A 23,843-nucleotide genomic window follows, 5' to 3' on the forward strand; every position below is an offset into this window, starting at 1 on the left:
GAGAGTGGAGGTGCTATGGGAACACAAAGAAATCACCACAAAAGAGATTTGCTACTGCTTTCTTTGCCAAGTTGAGATGGAATCAGTTGACTTTCTCCTCAATGAAACAACAACCAGTTCTTGTATTCACTTTCTAAGAGTCTTAAAGCCCCCCCACCTCACCTTACAAGGAAAATTAATGGAAGGCCACTAAGTGCAGACTTTGCAATGAGATTGTGTTTGAGAGACATGCAAAATAAATAAAGTTTCCTAGACTTCAAGAATCTGGAGGAGTGCAGATAAGTACACAAGTCAAGGTATTATTATTATTATTGTTCTTCACGTGTCTGAATGGAATAGACCCAAATCCTCAACCTGCATGAATCCCTTCAGGCATCTTGCTAAAGTACAGGTTTGGATTCAGCAGCTCTGAGGTGAGGCCCTGAGAATCTACAGTCCTAACCAGCTCCTAGGTTGTGCCAGTGCTGTGATCATTCAGCAGCGCCGTAAGGGGCAAAGATAGAAACAGTAAGGGCCACAGAACTTCAGAAATGTGATTTAAATATTCAGGAAAAGCCGTATCAAAGAGATGAGATACGAGCTGGGCCCTGAAAAATGAGGAGGCTCCGAAGAGACAGACTGGAGCAAGGATGAGGTAAACTGAATACCAACGCAAGGCCCCGGAAGACACATTCTGAGACAGTGAACACAGGCGTTTTCCTGGAACAAAGAATTACTATGGGGGAGTAATAGATAATACAGATGGAACCATCAGTTGGGTCAGACTGTGGGAGGCTTGGTATGTCAGTCCAAAGAAGGATTTTATCCTGTAATCAAATGGAGACCAATGGAATTTTGAGGCAGGGGTGAGGAGAGGAAGTAACATCTTTCGGTTTATATTTCAGGAACATTAATCAAGCAAAGATTATGACAGTAGCTTAAGGATGAGGCAGCAGAGTTCCTGGGTTAGAATGTGATGATGGGGAATTCCCATTGTGGCTCAGTGGAAATGAATCTGATTAGCATCCATGAGGATGCAGGTTCAATCCCTGGCCTTGCTCAGTGCGTTGAGGATCCGGTGTTGCTGTGAGCTGTGGTATAGGTTGCAGACACAGCTCAGATCCAGCATTGCTGTGGTGTAGGCCAGCAGCTACAGCTCCAATTCGACCCCTAGCCTGGGAATATCCATATGCCAAAAGACAAAAAAAAAAAAAAAAGAATGTGATGATGAAAGTAGAATAAAAAAGAATGTGTGTGAGACAAGGGGCTCTAAAAAAGGTGTAATCTTTGCCCAAAAAAAAAACAAAAACAAAAAACCCTTAGTTTCTCAAACAGACATGATAGACATTTTGAAGGAAGAATTAATAAGATAGTGAATAAACTATGAAGAATGAAGTTAAAGATAACAATGAAGAAGTTCTCTTGGGGTGCAGCAGGTTAAGGATCCAGTATTGTCACTGTGCGGGTTCGATCCCTGGCCTGGGGAACTTTCACGTGCTGCAGGTGAGGCCAAAAGGGAAGAAAAAAAAAAAAAAGACAATAATGATTTTGAACTTGGTTCATTAGAATGGCGATGGGAAAAATGTAGATCAGAAAGAGGGTAACTTTGGTCAGAGAACAGATGGTAGTTTGGATTTATACATCAAGAATATAAAGTATAGCAGAACTCCAAATGGAAACTTCTGGCAAACCATAAGAGATGAGAGGTAGAGAGGGGTCATCACTACAGGCAAAGACGTTAGCAAAGTCGGCAGAGTGGTGATGAGTAAAACCATGAGGCAGGGATAGGTCCCTGAGGGAGATCCTGGAGCGAGCCAAAGGCAGAGGGCCAAGGACTAGACTTACAGACGTGACCTTGTTTAGTGAAGAGGAAGACAAAATGAGCCAACAGTATCAAAACAGACTGGTAGAAAGAGAAAATTTCAGAAAGGCCATTATTTGTACTGTCTATTCCGAACCAAACTTTTTGACCCATAACATTGTCTTAATTGACTTTGGCAACGTGTGTGTGAACACATTTGTATTCCATTCTCAGCAGAGTCAGTGCTGCGCTTTGCTGATGTGTCCTCAGGAGGCCTGGGTTCCAGCCCCACTTTTGTCTTCTGCCTGTGCTATGGCCTCAGATGACCCTCTTAACCTCTTACCTCAATAAAATCACCACTTAAAAGGGGATAAAAATATGACATTACTGCAAGCTTTACAAGTACTATGAAAAATGAAATTACATAAAAAAATTTTCAAGTATAAATTTCACTGAAGTCTTTTCTAATTCATCAAGAATCAATACAGTTTAGATGCAATTTTCAAGCTCCGAAGCCTGACATAGATTACCAGGAGAAAAGACAAACAGAATTGTATTTCCAAATTAAAGTAGCAAGATCTAGGTTTTTAAACCTATTTGCCAGCTTTTATTAAGGGCTTATGGTATGCTCAGTACAGACAGGCAGTACACCAGATACAGAGTTAAAATCAACATGAGTCCTACTACAAAAAGACTTAGAATCTTGTAAGGAAGAAGAGAAACACAAGTCATGAATAATAAAGCATGAATCAATATGTTACAAACACCATAAAACCCGTATGAACCAAGTACAATTGATGTGAGAGAAGAGGGAATTTCTGACTGAGGGATGGAGAGGAGGAAAGCCTTGAATGAGGGTGAATCGGTGACAGATGGAGAGAAAAGGGAGAACATCCCATGCAGGCCCAGAGGGAAGAGGGCACAGACAGGGCTTGGGCAACGGCAAGGAGCACAGTTAGCCTGGAACATGGAACAATTAGAGGAGCAGCAGGAGAGAGTCAGATTGTAAAGGGCACAGATGCCAGGCCAACGAGTCAGGACTTTGTTCTGCGGACAGTGGATTATGATGAGGGCAGCACAGGACCCAGAGAAGCAACGTCATGCATTTGGAGCTAGGTCTAAGGGTATTCAACAAAGGGGCAGACTTCAGGGGGAAAAAAAAACTGGAGACAGTAGAATTTTGGTGACAAGGAGGACATTTTTTAAGTTGCTCATTAACACGAGACAGCAGTATTCTATGAATACTGTCGCAGGCATATCCCTCCAAAGGAAATTAATTTCAATAGAAACATGGAAGTTCACCATCCTCTTTTCAGAATCATCCTATGTTTCATAGCGGAATGTAAAGTTCAAAAATAAAAGAAAAATAGACTGTCCCCTGAAGCCAGGGAGACTGGCCAAGCCAGAAGGCAATGTGCCAGCTCCAGGGGGTTGAGGCAGAAAGGAGATGAGTAAAACAGCTGAAGCAGGGGTTCTAAACCCTTTGGGGACTGTAGATTCCTTTGAAACTTTGGCCACAGCTCATATATGAGAAATTCTGTGTACAGTTTCAAGGGGTTTGTGAACCCCCTGCGTTCTAGCCATTGAGCCCCAGAAACTCCCATTAAGAATCTCTAAACTGGAAAAGACAAAACTAAGGATGCTTCAGAAGCTTCAGAAGTAGCAGCACATAGAAACCCATAATTACAAAGGTTGGATTGCCTACTCAAGATGTTTCCAGGGAGGTTCCTTGCCAGAATTGTCTCGGTTACTCCCATGGGTCGATCAGACTTTTTGGAGCTAGGACTCAAAAGTCTGAATTTTTAATTAGTCGGGGTCATTATTATAAGAAAGTAGGTTTTAAAACCTCTAGTCTAGTTTCTTGAAGGCCACAGCTATAACCCTTCCTAGATAGATGGGACACTCTGTGCGTTCCTAAAAGTCTTAGTGGAAATCCCTTCAATATGTCCTTATGGGGCTGAACTCTTAGGAAGTTACTACTTAAACCTGACCTTAAGGTCTCAAAGCATCTTCATTCCCTCCTTTCACGTCATCTCTCACTCCCATGGTGACCACGCCCTCTTGGAAGATAACCATTATATCTGTCAGCCTTTCGTAATCCCAGACTTTCCCACTGGCTTACATGGTACCTAATCCCATCATCATCATTAAGGCTCTGGACTTTTCAGGGACTAATGCTAATCCTAGTGTTCTAGAGGCTATCTCTTGAGAATGGGGCATGCTGGAGTTCCTGTTGGATGTCCTCCCACAATTCAGGGGACACTCATTCAGAAAGCCTCACGGATCAGAAAATCAGTGGATTCCCTTAACTTGCCCTTGACCTCCATACTATTTCCTGACCTTGATTCTGTGGCCATCTCTCTCTCTCTGCAGCAGCAATGGAAATAGCTAAAAAACAAGGCAATCATTTAATTCATGCCTTCGATGTCTAGCATTCTTGGTTATTTCAGGAAGAGAACCTGTTATAGAGTCAAGCTCTCTTATTCACCTTCAGGCAATGTAAGGCAGTGTTGTGTCCTTTCCCATGAAGAGGGCATTTCTCCTTTTCTTTTTTTTTTTTTAAGTTTAATTTTTATTTATTTATTTGGGGGTTTTTTTGGCCATTCCTGCAACATGTGGAAGTTCTTGGGCCAACAGTCAAGCCTAAGTTACAGCAGGGACCTAAGCCAATGTAATGACAGCATCAGATCCTTAACCCACTGGGCCACAAAAGTACTCCCATCTTTCCATTTTCAATTCCTTCCTCCTTCAACCCTTTCCCCATCCCCAGACAGATGAGCAGCCTTGAACCACTACTATGGACTAATGAGATTCAATACAACCTCAGAGCCAAATGTCAAATTAAAAATTCAAGTTTTGAGCAAACTCTCCTGCTTCCTACCTCTTAGATTTGAGTGTCTTTTGTTAACATTTGGGTGACATTGCTAAGCCAGTCTGTTTTGCTCAGAACAGAAAAATGGAGGTAGCACCACAGACCTGAGGATATGGCAAATGTTGTGAGGCAGTATCTAACATCTTCATGTTTTCCCAAACACTTTAAGTTTCCATAATGCCTTAAAAGTATCTCATACTGACGTTCTCATCATGGCTCAGCGGTAGTGAACCTGACTGGTATCCATGAGGACACGGGTTCGATCCCTCAGTGGGTTAAGGATCTGGTGTTGCCATGAGCTGTGGTTTAGGTCACAGATGCGGCTCTGGTCTAGCGTGGCTGTGGCTGTGGCGTAGGCCAGCAGCTGCAGCTCCAATTCAACCCCTAGTCTGGGAACTTCCATATGCTGTGGGTGCAGCCCTAATAAGCACACACAAAAAAAATAGGAGATCATACTCATACCTCAACTTTTCAGAATATTATTCATAATTCTGTTCCTGATATACTAGAAAAGGTATTAAGTTAGGTAGATTAAGTAGTTTCTCCCTATCTATGCACTCTTATCTTGCTTAATCTCTCAAGAGCCAGAATACTTTTCTTTCAATGAAAGGGGTATAATTATTCCTACCTCATCAGATCGTTGTGAATATCAATGTGGTCCATGATACAAAGCACAGAGCACAGTGTCTGACTCAGAAGAGACATTCAGTCACTTCCTTTCCCAGCCCCAGCTCTGTTATCCAGTTTAAACTGCAAGGTGAAAGGACTTGAAAGAATTCCTGAATAGTCATACCTGTCTGTGACTCCAGAATATAACCCAAAATAGGAAGCCAGGCTACTAGGAGCAAATTTACTTAACCACTCAGAACCTCAGTTCCTTCATCCTTTAAAAATGAGTTTATGTGAATAATCTCCAATGTTCCCTCCAGCTCTCCCCCTCACTGGTTCTATTATAGATAAGCCAACTCTCTCAAGTTATTACAATGCAACAAGTGTTACTGCAGCTGTTTCCTGGGTTGTAACTACAGAAAATAGCCCAGTAAGATTCAGAACAGAGGCGAAAGTATTTAAGGATAAACAGCAGGGGACCTGATCATTACAACCAGGTAGAAAGATACAAAGAAGAGAGATAATGTTAAAGTATAATTGAAGTGCAGGTAGAAATTACAGCCACAAAAGCAATACCAGCATGAGGGGCTAACAGCAGATATTGTGACGTGAGACAAAATGTCATTTTCAAAGGTTTTTAATAATTGTGCTCTGCTGGAAGATTTGTAATTACAAACATGAATGATCTTCAGTATACATCATTTCTAAAGATAGAGGCTATAATTCTGCCCCAGATGAAAATCTAAAGGATATCTCATACCAGTTAGTAAGTGACAGGCAGTAACAACCAAACAATTAGGATGAAGCACTGGCAAGATTGCAGTCAAAATATCCCAAAATATCCCTTCCTCATTGATGCTGAGTGCATCAGTGAAAAGGGTCATTATCATTACTTTCAGCCACAGAAGCCTCCAGATGCAGGGAAACCACATCACACAAAGATAGAGGATGAAGACATTACCGCAAAGAGTAGAACAGTCATCACTTCCGTCCTACCTGAGTTAACTCTTGAAGATAATAGAGCCAAGGAGTTCCCACCATGGTGCAGAGGGATCTTTGGTGTCTCTGGAGCACTAGGATGAAGGTTCGATCCCACTGTGGGTTAAGGATCTGGAGTTGCCACAGCTGTGGTGTAGGTAGCAACTGCAGCTCAGATCTGATCCCACAGAGTGGCCAAAAAAGAAAAGAAAAAAAAAGCAGCCAAGAAGAATATTTTTTAAGTGGAGGAGAGGTTGATAGAAAATGTAGAGCCCTCAAAAAAGAATTACTGAGTGGCGTGTGAACCCTGGTTTAGTTGAACGTTCCCATGTCTGTAACACTCATTGCTTATAGTTAGAGGACAAACAAGCCAGGTAAATTTAAGAGGGAATGAGTTAGATGCCTTTCAGAGGGAGTCATTCTTGATTCCTTTCTTTCTCCAACATCCCACAAACACTCTGTTGGGAAATCCTGTTGGCTTTGCCTTCAAAACCTATGCACAGTGGAAACCACTTCTCATCCCCTTCATCACCACCACCCGTGTTAGGACCATGTGCTCCCCACCTGCTTACCCCTCGAAAGTCTATTCTAGCACAGCAGCCAGAATGATGGTTTTCACTCCTCAGCTCAGAACCCTTCCATGGCTCCCCTTCCACTCAGAGTAAAAGCCAAAATCCTTCTTCACTGGCCCAGAAGGCCCCCAGAGCTCCCTGTTAACCTCTGCCCTCCTTTCCTTTCACTCCCACCACACTATTCGTCTCCTCTCTCATACTCCCAGTGAAGGGATCTGCATTGGCTATTACCTCTGCCTAGAAGTTTCTTTCCCAAATATTCACACATGCTCACCTCACTCAGTTTTCTCACATAGCACCTTTGCAACGACATGAAAGCTGACCATCCTGCTTAAAATTACAATCAGCAATTCCTATCTTTCATCCCACTACTCCTGTCACTCCCTGCGTCCTTCCTCTTGTTCTACTGATCACCTTCTAACATACTTCTGAGCTCCCGCTTTTAGCTCTTCATCCAGAGGCAGGGGCTTTGTTTTGGTCTCTGAAATAACCCACATGCCTTAAATAATGTCTGATAACACAGAAGACATTTGTGATTGCTTGTGAAATGATGAGTAAATATAACAGAAAATCCAACTCAATCTGGCTTCAATAAAAAGAAGACACTTTCCTATACAGCTGGACGTTCAGAGGAATGTATGAGGATCAAGAAGTAGCCCTGCTTTCCTGGGGTTCTTTTTCAGTCAGTTACTTCCTCAGGCTGATATCAAGATTCTGCAAAAGTTCTAGGACCTATTTGGGGTGGGAGAGGGAGGCTCTTTGAGTTAAAACACCTTCAGTAAAATCCCAGTGAATGTCTTCAAGCATCTAACTGGCCCATCTGAAGGGGAATGATGTGCAGTGCTTTGCATCATTGGGAAGAGGGATGGGAAGAGCATGAGGGACTTAGCTAATGTTGATCAAGACTCACCCCAACCACATGATCCCTTCACAATGGAGAAAGGGCGAGATGAATGGCAAGGAGGCAAACCCAGTGTCCACTCCTCAAAGTTAGCCAGATAAGACAGATACGCAGGCAGAAGGGATGGGGGAAAGGTCTTATTTAAGAAAGAGAAGCTGGGAAACTGAATATTCTAAAGCATCTCAGTTGATTTTGCTGAGGCTGGTGCTCTAAATTCAGTAGCACTTGAGCTTTATGATTTATTGGCCTTGCTCAAGAATATTAGATGTGTTAATGTGGACAGCACAGAAGCGCTTCTTAAGTGTGACAGTCTCACACCATCCCTGCTAATCCATATTCACACAGTAAATATATTTAGGAATGAATGCAAAACAAATTTGCTATTGATTCTGGTTTCACTCAAAACCAAAAATAACAAATGTTTCATATTCTTACAGTTTGTAGCTTGGGAAAAGGTGGCTGAATACAGAATGCTGCTAGTTATGTTACTTTTTGCTTATTAAATATGTGATGGGGAGAGGATGGGGACATATGGGACATGGAATCTGATACTTCTGCAGTGTTTTGCCTTCTGTGTAAACCACACAGTAAAGCTTATCACTCCTGCTGATTTCCAGTCAATGATCATTCTTCCTAGGATTGGCTGGAGTCTGTCTCTGTGTAGTCTTTAGAAAAAAGCACTGGGGAGGAAGGAAACCTTGTCTAATCAAATTAGAAAAATAAAATTCCTGAGAGGAAATGATTAAGAAGGAAAGGTTTTAGACGCAATTTATACGCGCAGTTTCAGGCAAAGGTGGGCAGATTATAACAGGATCATATCCATTCATTCTGTGAGAGGGACTTGGAAATAACTTAGGAACATTTCGACTCCCACACAAAAACTCCCATACAAATGATACTGTGGATATCTTGACCTCTTAAACTTATACGGCAAAAGAACTCAACTTTTTAATTCACGTATAGTTGACTTACAATGTTGTGTTAATCTTTTGCTGTACAGCAAAGTGATTCGGTTATACAAACATACATATTCTTTTTTATATTCTTTTCCAATGTGGTTTATCACAGGATATTGAATATAGTTCCCTGTGCTATACACCATAGGACCTTGTTGTTGATCCATTCTGTATGTAACAGTTTGCATCTGCTCACCCAGAACTCCTAATCCATCCCTCCTCCACCACTCCCCACTTCCGCATTGGCAACCACCAGTCAGAAGAACTTGACTTTTTAATTCCAGAATTATTTCATTCTATAGTTTGATTCTTTCAATAGCTTTTTCTTTTTTCTTTCTTTTTTTGGATGGTGTGGTTCGAAAGAGCAGTGTTGGGATAGGGACACAGTTTTTTTTTTTTTTAATGACTCACTGTAGAATCACTGATCAGCAACTTAAAAAACAAATACACACACATATATTGACTAAATAAATACATAAATAAATAACTCACTATATTTCCTAGGCTTTATGTATATATTATTGTATAGATAGATAGATTGATAGTTGTGGCAGGCAGAATAATGCCCTTCCCAAAATGTATACATCCCAATCCCTATAACCTGTGAATATATCTTAGGTAACATGACAAAGATGAGTTAAGTTGGCAGATGGAAATAAGTTTGCTAAAATAAGGAGGTTTTTCTGGATTATCCTAGTGGACCCAATTTAATCACAAGGGTCCTTGAAAGTGGAAAAGAGTATCAAAAGAGGGAACCAGAGAAACAGCAGCATGACAACTCAGCCTGACATTGGTGGCTTTGAGGATAAGAAAGATGGGGATGAGCCAAGGAAATCAAGCAGCCCTTAAAGATGGAAAACATAAGAAAATAGATTCTCCCCAAGAGCCTCCAAAATAGAATGTGCCCCACCGACACCTTGATCTCTGCCCAGTGAGATCCAGGTCAGATTTCTGATTTACAGAACTGTGAGACAATGCATATGTAATGTTTTAAGCCATTAATTTTGTAGTTGCTTGTTATAGCAGCCATAGAAAAAGTAATACAGTTATCATTTTATAGAATCACACATTGCATATAGAAAGGTACTGAAACAGCCTTGCGTCTGGAACCTTCTCAGGTGCCTAAGGAAATAGATTAAAGGCTGAATGAGATCCAGTCCAATCTGCCTTATCAAACCAGAGCACATTTCGGGAATTGAGCTCTGCTGTCTGTGTTTATGGACACTTCAAGACATGGCAGGGCACTTCCCAGTAATCACAAACCAGAACACGACTGAACTGAATGTATAATCATAAGAATGTAAAAGGAAGGAAGAATTTTATTTGCTTTTCCTACAGAGGCAGAGTCCCATGTCTATGATCTCTATTTGCCTGAATATTAGAAATCTCATCTTTAAGAGTATGAGATTTTCTCATCTGCCCTCTTCAACAGTTTTGGATGAGGTTATGTTGTTTCTGACATTGACTTTCACATGTAAAGGTGGTAACTGACAGAATCACCATCTATTGGGTTGCTTGATGCATAATCACTCCACCTATTTTGAACAAGTACTTTTTTTTTAGCCTCTCATTTTATTTCAGTCTCACAACAAATTTGCAAAATTACAAATCAATTATAAGTCAACATAATGTGTTACTAGATGGAAAGTAGAAAATGATAAGAAATTATGGAGCAAGGCAGTCCACAAAAATCGTATGAATTCAAAATCTTAAGAGAAAGAAACATCTTCAAAGTATCAGATCTTCCTGGGCTTATTTATTCTCATGTTAACTGATTTCTCCAGGAGTTCCATGTTTGCCCGAAATCATGCAGTCTCTTCTGAGCCAAAGTTAGACCTCAGGATACATAATTCCTCGCCAAAGTCGCTTTCCATCTTGTTACTTGACCTTCCTCAGGGCCAATAAATGACCAAATGTAATATAACTTCTCTAGAATTTTGAAAGAAGGCAAGGTTATTCTGGCTGGTGATGATTTAAGAGTCAGAATCCCACCATAAGGTACATTGTGTTTGAACAATCTTTTTTTTTTTCGTCTTTTGTCTTTTTTTTAGGGCCACACCCACAGCATATGGAGGTTCCCAGCCTAGGGGTCCAATAGGAGCTGTAGCTGCTGGCCTATACCACATCCCACAGCAACTTGGGATCCGAGCCGCGTCTGCTGCCTACACCACAACTCACGGCAGCACCAGGTCCTTAACCCACTGAGTAAGGCCAGGGATCAAACCTGCATCCTCACGAATGCTAGTCAGGTTTGTTAGCCACTGAGCCACAACGGGAACTCCTTGAACATGTCTGACCTTTACTGTGTGCAAGGCCCTGTGCTAGACTGTGGGGTACAATAGTAAACAAGCCACATTCAGCCCCTGCCTTCCCAGAGCTTGAAGTCTGGATGGAATGCAGACCCACAAAAGTGTTCATTACAACACAGTGTGGAAAGGGCTATCATAGAAGGACACTTTGCTGAGGGGCACTCACTCACCCTGGATTTGGCAGAAAGCTGTGGATGAATAGCTGAAAGCAAGGGTTTCTGGAGAGAACCGTCCCTTTGGCACTGCCTTCACCGAGGGTTGGTTTATGTTTGCAGAGCCAGGGCTTGCTCTTCTGTTTCTTTCTCCTGGTCAGCTCGAAGACTTTACTCAGGGCATCACCCTGATCCTGCCTGGAGAGTGGCACATTGGCCATTCAAAAACACCTTGTAAAAAAGAATTCAAAACATATTTCAAAGCTATGGCTCAATATGTTTTATAAACTACCATAGGGGTATAGCTTGGGCTTTCTGTTTTTCAGCTTGCTGTGCCACAGCTGACCAGCTACCCTTCTACTCACCTTTCTCCCTATTATCCTACCTAAATATAAGAAAAATAATATTTCTTTTTGTAGCTACAAAAATAATGTTTTTTTAGACATTTAGGGAATTACAGAAAAGCATAAGAAAAAAATGTTTCTCAACACAATTCTACTAGCCTGATGGCATCTTTAGCCCCCCCCCCTTTTTTTTTCTTTTTTTGTCTTTTTAGGGCCTCACCATGGCATATGGAGGTTCCCAGGCTAGGGGTCGAATCACAGCTATAGCCATCAGCCTGTACCACAGCCACAGCAACTTGGGATCTGAGCCACAGCTGCAACCTACACCACAGCTCACGGTAACGCCAGATCCCTAACCCACTGAGTGAGACCAGGGATCGAAGGAAAGGTTAGGAAAGGAAAAAGTGCATCAGTGAATTGTGCCCTCTATGTGCACGTGATCAGAGGGTCAGGCTCCCATCGGGCTGCCTGCCCACACCCGGTACCACCTTCTGTCCCACCCTGCTCACAGAGGGAAAAGGAGTAAGGAGGGCATCAGGCTATGTAAAAGGATGCCTGTCTGCATGGGATCCAGTACTTAGCAGCCAACAGACCCACAGGAGCCAGCTGGCAGGAGAGAAGGGTCATCTGGAACTACAGGCTTTCCCAGGGTGGTGCTTGAACTCAACTGTGGAGTGAGACCAACAGTCGTGCTGCAGTTTAGCACTGGCTGGGTCCACTGCAAATACAGGCCAAACCTCCTCCCCCTGTTCTTTCCCCTAATAGGTCTGCTGCTCACAACCACCCTTCCCTGTTGTTTGAAAAATCAGAGTCCAAATGGCCATTTAGGGATGTCTGTGTACAACGTGTGAACAAGTCAATAGTAGTCAAGTCAAGAACCAATTAAAAACTAGCTGACCTCATTTCATGCTTTAAGGGCAGCATTACTTTAAGAAGTCCAAATGTTTACTTTGCCAGGGAATTTTTGAAACTATTTCCTTTGGAAGTATTTCTCTAAGAAATGTGTACACAGAACTTGAGACAGGTTGAACACCAAGGAATTGAGACATCATGCAAAGCTACATTATTTGGGGATTATTGGGGGAACATCAGTATGAGTCATATCAAGATGAATTTTTTAAAAAATGCAATTTGTACTTTCTAAAAAGTTAACACTAAGTCCAGCTGCTAACTAGCTCTTACTGCTAGAGGTCCTACCTGCCAGACTTCAATGAAGAGATAAGACTTTTGTAAGTACAGTCAACCCTCTCTACTACCCACAGGTTCTGTAGCTGCCCATTTAACCAACTGGGATGAATTCACAATTGTGGAACCCATGGATACTGAGAATGACTGTACTTCACCATTTTATATGAGAAATTTGAGCATCTGAGGATTTGGTATCCCCTGGGGGTCCTGGAACCAATTTCCCATGCATCCTGAGAGATGACCATGGTCCCTGAGTGGTATGATTTGTAACAGATACCACCTCAGTGCTTGGAAATACTTATTCTCTTAAAAAGATTAATCAATGATCTTTAGCACACCATGAATCTGCTTAGAAAATTCTTTCATAACACAAAAGAAGCTTCAGCCTGTTATAGGCTAAATTGTTATCAATTCCAAAGCAGCAAAGCCCAAATTAGTATGCAACGCTAAAATTTAATTTCTATCCAGAAGGCTTTGATGTCCAGGATGCAAATTAATAATGGCTTATTTACCAGCTAATACACTGTGAGTCTCTAAAAAACACAATGTTGATGACATATGCAGTAATCCTAATAAGGTTTCTCAAAAAACATCCTTATTGGAACTTCAAATTCTTCACACTTTAAGCTAGTAGTAGCTGATGCTTACCTGAAGTTTTTATCCGAAGATGCAGTTTGAAGCTAAGTTGGCACCTCACTCAGTTTTCAAACAGTCCTCAGGTGAAAAAACAAAGAAGGAGAAAAAAAAAGGTGTTTGTTGCAAAATCAGGATCAGACTTCATAAACCTTTGCCTTTTTGTTTTCTAAGTAGTCTAATGAAGATATACTCTTTCCCTGAAAGTATTTTGGAGCACCCACCCCACCCTGACTGTAATATGAATAAAAATAACACCCCTTATAGACGGTCATTCTTTACAGTTCTCAAAATATTTTCCTGTAAGTTATGTTATAAAAACTCAGTGCAATTACCATTAACTCTACAACCTTCTCACCAAGGCCTTCTCCATTTCATTGCAAATGGCAAGGACATTTTCACCTTCTCCAACCCTCAACGCTCTATGAGGAGTTCCATGTCCATGAAATCCCAAAAAGTTTATCTTCTGCTCTGCCTTTGTCAATATCTTCAGCCATTCCTTCCAGGAAATTGTTCAGGTTTCTGTGACATAATCTATTCTTAGATTATGAATAAGCTATTCTCCCATGCCAGAGAGTCTTATACTCTCTGGCTGAGTAGTTTGTCTCAAGAAGTAACTACATTGTATGTATGTGTTTTTCCCCAGCAGGGATAGATTTTAACTTTATAGAGTCAGGGTACAAAGACTCTTCCACAACTGCAGTTGCGTGTTTAGGAAAAGCACTGTCTGTCTCAGATTTCCCTGAACATTTTCCTTTTTCTAGATATAACAGTTGGAGCAGTGGTTCTTAGCCCTAGATGCACAAGAAAATCATCTAGGGAGATTTTTTAAAGCATAGATGCTTGGACTTCATCCCATACTAATTGAATCAAAATTCCCATGAGAAGGGCCAAGACATTGGTATTTTGGGTAGCTCCCAGGTGAATTGTGCAGCCAGGGTTGCATCAGGGTCAATTAGAATTGCTTTGCTCACATCACTTGATCAAGATTTTTTTAGAAAGATATTTCATAGAAATCCATAGGAATTTAACTTATGTTAATAATAATGACCTTTTGCATTTGCCTGGAGATTTTAATACTTTATAATACTCTCACAACTCACTTGCTATTTGCATAATCAATCCATATTTATGAAATACATATCAGAAGCCATACTAGGTGCTCGAACAAAAAGATCAAGACATGACCCTTGCCCTTCAAAGACATACAGACTAGTAAATGAAGCCAAACAAATACACTTCTAGACAAGTCACAGATGCCATGTATAGAATACAGTGCAAGTCCAAGGAGAGTCATCTGGTATACCTGGAAGGTTCAGGAAAGAACTTGTCCAGGAGGTAGCTCCTTTGCTGAGACTTGAAAGATGAGTAAGGGGATCTCCAAGTAGCTGAGAAAGGTCCTAGAAATTTCAGGCAGATGGAGTAGAATAAGCAAGGACAATGAAGCTATGAAACATACTGGTATATTTGCTCAATTAGGCAAAAGGAGAGGTGGGGCAAGAACTAAGACTGGAGAGTTCACAGGGCATTTAAATCCCACACTACAGAAGTTAGACCTTATCGTGGAGGCCACTGTGATAAAAAATCACATAACTGTAACCATAAACAATTTTAGCACAACTTTCCATACATTCGTTTGTTGGTTTGTAATTTACCTTAATGTAATGCTATCTTAATATATGGTAAAACATAGGACAAAGATAGAACGAGATTCAAACAAGAACAAGATTAAAAGTAAGTATAAATGGAAGTTCTGATATCATCCTCCTTCATGCCAGTGTATCCCCTGTACGTCTCGGGAGTGTGTATACCCCACTTTGAGGTCCCTGCAACCAGCGTGTGAAGTGAGTGAAGCGACTTAATCTGTACTTCACAGACCCTGTGAGGCAAGTAGGGCAAAGGGAAGCCCCAGAGATACAGAGTGACTTGAGGTCATGCACAACCTCCTTATAGCGTAGGGAGGACCGGGAGTCACAGCCAAGCCTAAGCCAGTGTTCCTCCTGCTACCTGACATCTTTTCCCCTGAGATGTACTCCTCACCACAAAGTCAAGAGGCTTTGGACAAGATGTAGCTGTGTGTTCAATTAAATGATCCATCCTTATTTTACCAGAATATGTGAGAAATTCTGAAAAAGAGACCATGAAACATCATTGGGATGAAACAGGATTAGGACCACTGTATTGAGATATAGGAGATGAGTCATTTACCTGAAATGAATGAGGAATAGGCTAATCTTAGTCAGCAGAGAACTACCATGTACATGTCAGAATGAATAATTAATTGTCACAGAAGGCAGTATTGCATAGTAGGTAGAGAGAACATTGGCTTTGGAGTCGGGGGACCTGAGTTTGAATCCTACCTCTCTGCCACTTAATATGCTTTGTATGAACTTGGGCATCTTGCTTAAGCTGACTCACCAGTGAAGTGGGGCTGGATAATTTTTCCCGTAAGACTGATGTGAATACTAAATAAACTCTCAGTAGATGTTTTTTTCCTCCTATCCATCAATGAATAAAATGCCACAAAGTGTGCTAACCACTACAAATGCACTGAATATTGAATATAATTCCATCCTACTTGGATCATGCAGGATGATGGACTTCTATTAAATTATTACTGTCGATTAAAGAAAGACCTGCTTCTTGTTGGAAAAAAGTGACTACTTTTTTTCTATGTATAATAATAGCTAACATTTACTGAAGGTTTACTAAGTGCCTAGGATTTTATCAACTAGTATACATATACTATTCCATTTAATTTTTACAATGTTATTTGTAGCAAGTATTATCGTCCTTACTTTATGAATGAAGTGGAGCGCCTACAACTAGAATCTACTCTTATTTGTCCAAACTCTTCCCCCTTCACTATTACATTAGATTAAAGGGTATGAGTCTAAGCCCTTATTACAACAGAGTTTACAAACTCTTTCACAGAACACGAGCTTCTTGTGATGTAAGTATTCATTCCAGAGTGAAGACCTCCAGCACTCCTGCATCTGAGAAGTTAAAAAAGAACACATTAGCCTTATTAAAAATTCTTCACAGCGCTAGCAGGAAGGAAGTCAATTTATTTTTATTTGACTCAAATTTTAAAAATGTGTTTGATCATGGAAACCTTTCTAGTCTTCAGGAAAACATATTAACATCACACAGGAAAAAATATTCAGTAACCACTAATTTGGAAAATGCTTCTCTAAAGAAACTGTAAGATTAGTTCCATTTGATATGCTGTTTGGTCTTATCAGAAAGTCAAAAACAGATGAAATATTGTTTTCCTAACCCTTTGGAAGATTTAGTAGGTACAGCACAGGGAAGATTATGTGACTCTTTTCTAGAACAACAATTCCACACAGATAAGCCTGTAGTCTCTACTGCTTGCCGCTCATCCACCTTGGTCCCTTTCAAAAACATAAAATTTGTTTTGGAAAGACAAAACTCAAGGTATTATGGTTCTGAGCATCCTGGAATTATACCATCCTATTCAGGGTAAGCTTTTCAGAACAGAAAGAATGACTGTACTGCATATCAAACAACTCTTGGGAGAAAACATCTCTTCTTGTACAAGTGGCTATGACTAAAGAAAGCTTGGCTCCTCAGGAGGAATTCTCAGTGGCAGAGCTGCAGGACTGATTGATGAGCGCTGCTTACCAGAGTAGGGAAAATGCAAAGGGAAGTTGCACACAAAACAGGAACAGTGCACTGTGCTTATCTGCAATTCCCTGTGGTCCCCTACTGGGGACTGGAGGCTGTAGAAAAGGACAGGACAATGGGGAGAATGCACAGAGAGGTGGGAGAGGGTTGTGGCCAGAAGGATTAAGGTTAGTGAATTTGCTCCAGTATTGGACTGAGCTCTCTCAGGCAGACGCTGAACCACACAATCTAGATTTAGAGCTTGTTAAGATCAGGTGCACAAGGTATGTCCCTTCCCAATAATCAACAGGAGGCTTTATGAAAGTATAATCTGGAGCACCAATTTCTTTTTGGAAAAAGTGCCTCCTTATGTTTTCCTTAAAGAAACAATATTTTAGGAGTTCCCGTTGTGGCGCAGTGGTTAACGAATCCGACTAGGAACCATGAGGTTGCGGGTTCGGTCCCTGCCCTTGCTCAGTGGGTTAACGATCCGGCATTGCCGTGAGCTGTGGTGTAGGTTGCAGACGCGGCTCGGATCCCGCGTTGCTATGGCTCTGGCGTAGGCCGCTGGCCACAGCTCCGATTCGACCCCTAGCCTGGGAACCTCCATATGCCGCGGGAGCGGCCCAAAGAAATAGCAAAAAGACAAAAAAAAAAAAAAAAAAAAAAAAGAAACAATATTTTAGTTTAGAGTGCCGAGAGGTTAAGCTTGAGGGAGCAAATGCGGTGATGAAGAGCAGCACTGAGAAAGCCACTGTTCCTTCCTATCGCACACAAAGGTGGCGAGGAGATATTTGACAACGTCCCAAGATGAGCGTAGGGGCTCTTTTTCCCCAGAGGCAAAAACCATGGTTGTAACAGGATATCAGTACAATTTTAAAACAGTAATAAGGGGTATTCTATCTAAGATTTTTAAAAGTTAACCTATCTGAGAAGTATACAGACACTATTGGATGAAGATATATTATCCCAAAATAGAATCCCAGTAGAAAACAGGAGAAAGGAGTCTATATTAAGTTGCTGCTTTGTTACACAGAACCTCAAATTTGCTTATTTTGCCTCTCCATCATTCTCATCTAAAAAAGTCATTTTCTTTTAATACTAAGTAAATGTTCAGGTTATAAAAAATGATTTTTCCTCTTTGGGCAGTGACCAGAGGCCCTCAAGTTCCTCCAATTTTAAAGTTCTACTTTAGCTATGTTCAAAATAGCTTGAAAAATATTATTGATTGGCCTCTATGAAGTATAGGAGGGGATGTTAAACTTTACAGAACATTCATCAACAACTCAAGTCAGCAGTGTCCATGATGGACAGAATCAGGTTGATTTCACTTCCCAGGGTAGGAGACTACCCTAACAACTCTGATTATCCTCAGGCTGTTGTTCCTGGTGCCTTGAAAGCCATGCCTCAAATGTCATCTGCTCTCACCATCATTTTCTCCTAGAGATGCCAGCATGGTAATTATCTGAATTATCCCACTAGTTTAAAAAAAAACAGCAAAAAACTCTATATGATGATGATGATATCATGTGAGTGACCGAATTTACATCACATCCTTTTTATAATATCTTTATTAAGATGTAATTCACATAGCATTAAATTCACCCTTCTAAAGGATACAATTTCGTGGTTTTTAGAGTATTCACAGAATTATGCAACCATCACCACGATCTAATTTTAGGACATTTTTGCCATCCCCAAAAGGAACCTCATACCCATTGACAGTCACTCCCAGTTGCTTTCGTTCTTCATCTCATATACTGGAAATTTCTTAAGAATGGAATCATACAACATGTGATCTTTTTTATAGTTTTCTTTCATTTAGCATAATGTTTCCAAGGTTCATCCAAGTTCAAGCATGTATAAGTATGTCATTCCTTTTTATTGACAAATTTTTATTCCATTGCATGCATGCACCTCTATTTATCTACTCCTTGGTTTATGAATATTTGGATTGTCTCCATTTTTGACTATTATGAATAATGCTACTAGAAATCTTTACGTAAAAATTTTTGTAGACATTTTTTCAGTTCTCTTGGGTACATACCTAGGAATGGAATTGCTGGGCCATATGGTAAATCCATCCAAATTTAATTTTTTGAGAAACAGTCAAACTATTTTCCAAAGAGGTTATACCATTTTACAATCCCACCAGTAATGTACGAGGCTTAAAATTTCCCCACATCTTTATCAATGCTTGTTATTTTCCTTTTTATTTTAGTCATCTTAGTAGGTGTGAAGTGCTAGTTCATTGTATTTTTGATTTGCAAATCAAATCCCTAATGACTAATGAGGTTAAGCATCTTTTCATATATTTATTAGTCATTTGTAGATCTTCATTTAAGAAATGTCTATTCAGATCCTCTGCTCATTTTTTAATTGGGTTATTTTTTATTGAGTTATGTATTCTGAGTAGAAGTCTCTTATCAGATATATGATTTGAAAATATTTTCTCCTTTTTGTGGGTTACCTTTTCACTTTATTGACAATGTCCTTTGAAGCACATAAGTTTTTAATTTTGATGAAATCTAATTTATTTTTTTCTTTTGTCACTTGTGCTTTTGTCATATCCAAGAACCAATTGCCTAATTCAATGTCACGAGGATTTATCCCTGTGGGGGTTTGTTTGTTTATTTGTTTGTTTGTTGTTGTTCAGGATTTTTGTTGTTGTTTTTGTTTGTTTGTTTTGTTTTTGGCTATGGCATGCAGTAGCTTGGTGTGGGATCTCAGTTCCCATACCAGGAACTGAACCCTGGCCACGGCAGTGAAAGCACTGAGTCCTAACCTCTAGACCACCAGAGAACCCCCCATTTTGAATTAATGTTTGTGTACCATGTGAGGTAGGAGTCCAACTCTGTGCTTTTGAATGTGGATATCCAGTTGTCCCAGAACCATTTGTTGAGGAACCTCTTTTCCTCTCCATTAGAATGTCTTGACACCCTTTTCAAAAATCAACTGGGAAGTTCCCATTGTGGCGTAGTAGGTAACGAACCTGACTAGTACCCATGAGGATGCAGGTTAGATTGTGGCCTTGCTCAGTGGGTTAAGGATCTGTTGTTCCCACGAGCTGTGGTATAGGTCACAGATCCCATGTTGCTGTGGCTGTGACAGAGGCTGGCAGCTCAGCTGCAACTGGACTCCTAACCTGGGAACTTTCGTATGCGGTGGATGTGGCCCTAAAAGAGACCAAAAAAAAGTGTGCGTTTTTAAGAATTTGTCTATTTCATTTAGGTTGTCTAATCTGCTGGTCTATAATCTTTTATAGAATTTGCTCCTGATAGTTTCTATTTCTGTTAGATTAATATTCCCTCCTTCATTCCTAACTTGGTCATTTATCTTCTTTCTCTCTCTCTCTCTCTCTTTTTTTTTTGGTCAGTCTACATAAATATTTATCAATTTTCTTGATCTTTTCAAAGAATGAACTTTTGATTTTTTAAATTTTCTATACTGTTTTACCATTCTCTGTCTTACTTATTTCTACTCTAATACTTATTATTTCCATTCTTCTTCTTGCTTTGGCTTAAGTTTGCTTTTCTTTTCCTAGTATATTCAGATTAGTTTAGGTTATTAATATGATGCCTTTCTTTTTGATATAGGCATTTATAGCTATGAATTTCCCTCTAAGAACTGTTCTAGCTATATCCCATAATCTTCAGTATGATAGAACTTTGTTTTTATTATCTCAAAATATTACCTAATTTCCCTTGTGATTTAATTCTTTGAACCATTGGTTATTTCAAAGCATACTATTTAATATATCTAATATATTTAATATTAATACTATTTAATATTAAAATATATTTAATATTTTCAAATTTTCTAAAAATTCTTATTATTGATTTCTGATTTTATTCCATATGGTCAGAGATTATAATTTGAGTGCTTTAAATCCTTTTAAATTTAATAAGGCTTGTTTTATGACCTAATATATAATCTATCCTGGATAGATGTTCCATATGTACTTGGGAAGAATTTTTATTCTGCTACTTTTGGGTGAAATGTTCTATAGAACATATATTTAGTTAGTTTGTAGCATTGATAAAGTCTTCTTATTTTCTTATTGATTTTGCCTACTTGTTCTTTTCATTATTGAAAGTTGGCTAAAGAAGGCATGGACTATGGAAGACTAAGAAGTTGAACTTTTTTTTTGGTCTTTTCTAGGGCCGCACCTGTGGCATATGGAGGTTCCTAGGCTAGGTGTCTAATTGGAGCTATAGCCGCCAGCCTACACCACAGCCCCAGCAATGCAGGATCCAAGCTGCATCTGCAACCTACACCACAGCTTACATAAATGCCAGATCTTTAACCCACTGAGCAAGGCCAGAGATTGAACCCACAACTTCATGGTTCCTAGTCAGATTTGTTAACCACTGAGCCATGACAGGAACTCTGAGAAGTTGAACCTTTAGTTCTTTAGGTGATGGAAAGTCATGGATAGTTCCTAAGAAGAGAAATTATTCAATCATTAGTTTATTCAACAAATATTTATTGAGTGTCCATTATATGTTAGACACAGTTCTATTCATTAGGGATACAGCAGTGAAGTCAATAGTCCTGACCTCACAGAGCTTATATTTGGGGGGAAGAAATAAAATGAAAAAAAATAAATATTTAATATAGATTTAGGTTGAGATGCATACTACGAATCAAAGCACAAGAAGGCAGAGAAGTGTTAGAGAGAGTTTTGGAGCCTGGAGGGTGGGAAGTGGCTGTGTAGGGGTAGTCAAGGGAAACCATCTCTGAGGAGGGTACAGTCATTGAAATAAGAGCAAACAATCCCAAGATTTGAGGAGCAGCAAATCCAAAGAGGAGCAATGGCAAGTTTGAATACCTTGAGGCAAGAATGGAATTATATTTTTCAAAGAAATATAGGAAAGCTTTCAAGTAAGTAAGGGATAGAGTGGTAGGAGATGAGGTCTAACAAAGAAACATGGATTAGATAATGCTTGTGGATTAGGGTAAGGAGTTTTAGTTTTACTGTAAGTAAGGGTAAGGAAAGCCATTGAGGGAACTTAAAGAAGTAACATGATTTGATTTACACTTTTAAAAGATCATTGGTTGCCTGTATGAAAATTGACACTAGAGGAACAAGAGTAGAAGAAAGAGGACTAATTTATTTGAGAGATTATGGTAGCCTGGATGAAATGGTGTCCAGTGAGCTACTGAAATGAAATATACTCAGATTTAAGTTACATTTTAAAGAGATTATTAAGAGAAAGAAAGAAAGCAGGGCTGATTCCTAGTTTGTAAACTTAAGCAATTGAGTAAATTGCAGTGCCAATAATAAAGAAAGGCAAAGGGGGCAGAGGGAAAAATCAGGGGTATAGTCCAGGGCAGACTGAATTTAAGATGTCTGTTAGCTTTACTAGCATAGATGTCAAGTGGGCCATTGGATATTTTATTCTAGTGCTTACAAGAGAAGTCAGAACTGGGTATAAAAATTTGAGAGTCACCAGCAGGGAAGTGGAATTTGATGAGACACCTAAGGAATATTCACTGTAGTGAACAAATTTGGCATTTATGAATAAAATATCAGGATTAAGTTACATATGAAGCATCATTTTTATGTAGCCTGAATATAGATTTTGACTTTTTCCTTTATATACCCTTTTATATGCATCATCAGTATTTTCTGCTGCTTCATTATAAACCAATTAGCTTTACACTATCACTACTAACAATAAAAGCCATGAAGTCCTCTATAGGGCAAGGAAGAACAGTTTAAGAAATGTCCTCTTTCTGTTCTTATGCAGAAAGTTCATGTGGGAAGTTCTACATTATGCCATTCTGCTGTAGTTCATTATCCTTAACAAAGAATGTGTCAGTTACACAATGGAACCATATTTTACGTGTTATGGGTCACTTAGGCTTGGAAGATTGTTAAGCAATCACTTTTTTGTCTTCTTATCCCATCTGGACTTTGAATATTAAATTTTTTGGAACAGGCTCAGCATTTGCATTAGCAAATAATGTACTTTGCCTTCCTACTCATTGAACTATGGAAATTAGTCTATACTATTATTTGATCATCAGTTTCAAAATACTGTTTCACTTGGCAATGGGGAATAATTTCCCTGTGTGATGAGGCTTTCTAGTGAATTAAGAAACAAAAAGAACCAGCCTTAATTCTGAATTCCTTTCCAAGAGTCCTAAAAACCCTATTACTGAAGGAAATTTTCTTCTGATACCATTCGACAATCTGGGATTTTGCAGAGGGATTATATGATCTCAGAATAAAACTGCCTATACCGATTCCACATTTGTGTCCCTAAAGCAATATGTCTTTGGGTTGGGGGTGCATTTTGTTCCTACAGGGAACAAAATGGCAAGGAGGGATGGAGAGTAGCCTGGGAGAAGCCGCTTGGGTTTCCTAAAGTCAAGTATATAAAAAACACTTGAAGTTAGTATGTCCAAAAGTATATACAGCATTTTTGTATAGAAGAGAATAGAGCAGGAAAGAGAAATGGAACCCCATGAGGAAAAAAAATATATTCTTAAAACCTGTATTATCTACCTTATTGAGAAATAAATGACAGTGGGGGGAAATGACTCTTCTTTTAGGCACTGGCAGGTAATATGTGAGAAATAGCAACATGGAAGGGAGTATTGGTGCCTTTAATCTTGAAATTGTGTTGCAGGCCTTTCCGTGAAGTTGAGGGCTACACGTAGTCTCAGCACTGCAGTGGTGGCTCCCTGCTTTCATTAGAGCACTGCTGCCTCCCTGTCTCCGGTCCTGAGAGAAGAATTAGGGAGCATCTAGGCATAAGTGGCAGCGTCTAAGTCTGGGGCCCACCACACCTGACTCTCCACTTGCTTTCATGTGTACTGCTTACTTGCAGCCCAAGTGGGAATTGAACAAGAAGGCAAAGCATAAACTTATTTTTAATTTTTTTTTTTTGTCTTTTTTCATCTTTTCTAG

The 23,843-nt window shown here is 39.8% G+C and overlaps 1 protein-coding gene and 1 long non-coding RNA gene across 21 annotated transcripts in view; one reads left to right on the forward strand and one right to left on the reverse strand.

Moving 5' to 3' along the window:
• The window catches only part of ANKS1B (ankyrin repeat and sterile alpha motif domain containing 1B), a 1,068,238-nt gene that overhangs the window by 851,728 nt on the left and 192,667 nt on the right, over positions 1-23,843 (forward strand). The gene's annotated exons all lie outside the window — the stretch shown is intronic.
• LOC106510411 lies at positions 10,466-17,557 on the reverse strand. Its single transcript, XR_002344323.1, has 4 exons — positions 14,601-17,557; positions 13,310-13,375; positions 11,148-11,360; positions 10,466-10,597 (listed from the first exon to the last, which is right to left on the reverse strand). It is a non-coding gene; the product is annotated as an uncharacterized LOC106510411 (long non-coding RNA).

Source organism: Sus scrofa, chromosome 5, assembly GCF_000003025.6.
Source record: "Sus scrofa isolate TJ Tabasco breed Duroc chromosome 5, Sscrofa11.1, whole genome shotgun sequence".
Taxonomy (NCBI): Eukaryota; Metazoa; Chordata; class Mammalia; order Artiodactyla; family Suidae; genus Sus; species Sus scrofa.